Source organism: Symphalangus syndactylus, chromosome 14, assembly GCF_028878055.3.
Source record: "Symphalangus syndactylus isolate Jambi chromosome 14, NHGRI_mSymSyn1-v2.1_pri, whole genome shotgun sequence".
Lineage (NCBI taxonomy): Eukaryota > Metazoa > Chordata > Mammalia > Primates > Hylobatidae > Symphalangus > Symphalangus syndactylus.
This window is the reverse complement of record NC_072436.2, coordinates 34,885,847-34,888,729: the sequence shown is the minus strand read 5'-3', so window position 1 is coordinate 34,888,729 and position 2,883 is coordinate 34,885,847. Positions and strand designations below refer to the sequence as shown.

Here is a 2,883-nt window from a genome sequence, read left to right as displayed (position 1 = left end):
TAAAATTAAAAGATGGATTTGTTATTCAATGGCTAAAATTGAAGGTAGCATCCATCTTGTCAAAAGGAATATTTTGAAGATTACAGCTGCAATACTCAAGAGTTTTGCCTAATGTATTCAATCTCTTGTATAGCAGAGAAATGGGCACTGGCATTTTTGCGTCTCTGCGATTCTCCCCCTGCCTTCTAGTCTTCTTAAACCGTCCACTCACCTTCAGAATTGCATACTCTTCTGACTTGGTTACGATTCTGGAAGTCATTTACACCTCTTTAAAGTACCTTTTTATTATTTACTTTTTGGTGTTTCCTATTTGAATTGCCAATATTATTTATGTTATTTACAAATTTGAGAAGTTCCCTCTGTTTATTTCCCCATTACTGATAGCGATGTCTTTGGTATTTGGAGATACTAATTCTCTACTCCTGATAGCTCTTTACGTGTCAAGGGATGTTAATTAGTTTAACACTTCTGGCTTCTCTTTTTTCCATCAACTCTTTCAGGTGAATGACTTATCACTTAGCAGTTTTTAAATCTGGGATAAATATACTGAGTGTGCTCAGTTTTGGGGACTAAGCTGCTATAATTTAGATTTTATAAGTAATGAAATGATTTTTTCATATCTGCACTACTATTTGTTCTTTTTCCCAACTTATTCAGGACTGGAGAGAGAAAGAGAAGTAATATTTATTGGCCCACTTTGAAAACCCCAAACATTTGCACTGTGAGATTGGGAAACAATGCTTTGACGGTATAGAAAGAAAGCTCGACTGAGTTTTAGACCTAAGTTTCCTAAAAATTTAAGATGTGCTTTCCCATCTTGCAAGATGGTGGGTGAAAAAGTTGAGAAGCCAGATACTAAAAAGAAGAAACCCGAAGCCAAGAAGGCTGATGCTGGTGGCAAGGTGAAAAAGGGTAACCTCAAGGCTAAAAAGCCCAAGAAGGGGAAGCCCCATTGTAGCTGCAACCCTGTCCTTGTCAGAGGAATTGGCAGGTATTCCCGATCTGCCATGTATTCCAGAAAGGCCATGTACAAGAGGAAGTCCTCAGCCGCTAAATCCAAGGTTGAAAAGAAAAAGAAGAAGATTCTTGCAACTGTTACAAAACCAGTTGGTAGTGACAAGAATGGTGGTACCCAGGTGGTTAAACTTCGCAAAATGCCTAGATATCATCCTACTGAAGATGTGCCTTGAAAGCTGTTGAGCCATGGCAAAAAACCCTTCAGTCAGCACGTGAGAAAACTGCGAGCCAGCATTACCCCTGGGACCATTCTGATCATGCTCACTGGACGCCACAGGGGCAAGAGGGTGGTTTTCCTGAAGCAGCTGGCTAGTGGCTTGGTCCTCAATCGAGTTCCTCTACGAAGAACACACCAGAAATTTGTCATTGCCACCTCAACCAAAATCAATATCAGCAATGTAAAAATCCCAAAACATCTTACTGATGCTTACTTCAAGAAGCAGCTGCGGAAGCCCAGACACCAGGAAGGTGAGATCTTCGACACAGAAAAAGAGAAATACGAGATTATGGAGCAGCGCAAGATTGATCAGAAAGCTGTGGACTCACAAATTTTACCAAAAATCAAAGCTATTCCTCAGCTTCAGGGCTACCTGCGATCTGTGTTTGCCCTGACAAATGGAATTTATCCTCACAAATTGGTGTTCTAAATATCTTAAGAACCTAATAGCTGACTACAAAAAAAAAAATTAAGATGTAACTTTGGGAAACATTTTCTTTTTCTGTATTAGTCTTTCCATTGTAACATGAAGTAGATTAGGGTGCATAGTTTTTAAGAAGCAAATAGCCCATGAATAATGTGTGGTTTTTCATAGATTGATCAATTTAAGTAACTGAGGTATAGCGGTATATCCATTGACTTAGGTAGTATATTGGAGAACTATTTTTTTTCCAGGCCAAGTTAAATGGCCATCCCATGTCCTTCCTTATAAGTTTATTGGTAACTGATGTCTTCCATTGCTTATCTACTGTAAAAACTCCTTAGACTTCCTATGTTGTGTGTTGATTTTCTTATATTTTAATCCATGGCCTTCCAATTACATGACTTCTCATCCAATAATATTTCCTCTACCCTACTCTGTCACATTCTTGACTATGTCATCAGCAGGAAATATGCAATTTTTGCTATCTGGATATTTCCACCCAATCTCATGGCCTATTGCTGCACATCTCCCACTCTAACATTTTCTTGAGCTTATTGAGAATCATAAACTTTACTCATAAAACTTTTTATTCTATTATCCCTCTCATGTCTTTGCCACCCTCTTTACCTGGCTTAGGTTCCCCAGTCCACCATATTTATCACCTCATTGTAAATATCCTTAAGTCCATGGGAAACAAACAAAAAAATCTCCTGGCAAATTCTAACCCTAGTTAAACCCATAAAGACTGGTCCCAATTTAAATTCATCACCGAAAATTGAATGTAGTAACAATGTTGCTTGGAAATATCATTTCACTTCTCTAGAAGGTTTGTTTTCCTATAATCTTAAACCATTCATGTTTTGTCTCATTCTTCCAACTACTTAAACCCCATCCTTTGCCCTCTACTCTCAGCTAATTCAGGAGTTGTCTCATCTTCACACTGCTGGATGTCCGCCTGATGTTCATTTTCACTCTTGCTATCTAGTTCCCCTCCTGTTGAAGTGAATAAGCTGGAACACCTTCTGGTGTTTGGATGCCCATCCCACTTTTTTAAAGACTTTCTTTTTTTCAAGTGTTCCTTTTTCTCTTCTGCATATTGAATATACACCTCTGTATCTATCAGCCCATAGGCATGCCTTAAGGCTTCCAAGTTGGAAACCACAACTAAAACAGTAACAACAAGATTCCTTAGTCCCGGCATTTCCTTTAAGCTATGATCTACTTC

General features: G+C 38.6%; 1 pseudogene; it reads left to right on the top strand.

Moving 5' to 3' along the window:
* Positions 1–824: 824 nt before the first annotated feature.
* Positions 825–1,703, top strand: LOC129462243 (large ribosomal subunit protein eL6-like; annotated as a pseudogene).
* The last annotated feature ends 1,180 nt before the right edge of the window (positions 1,704–2,883 follow it).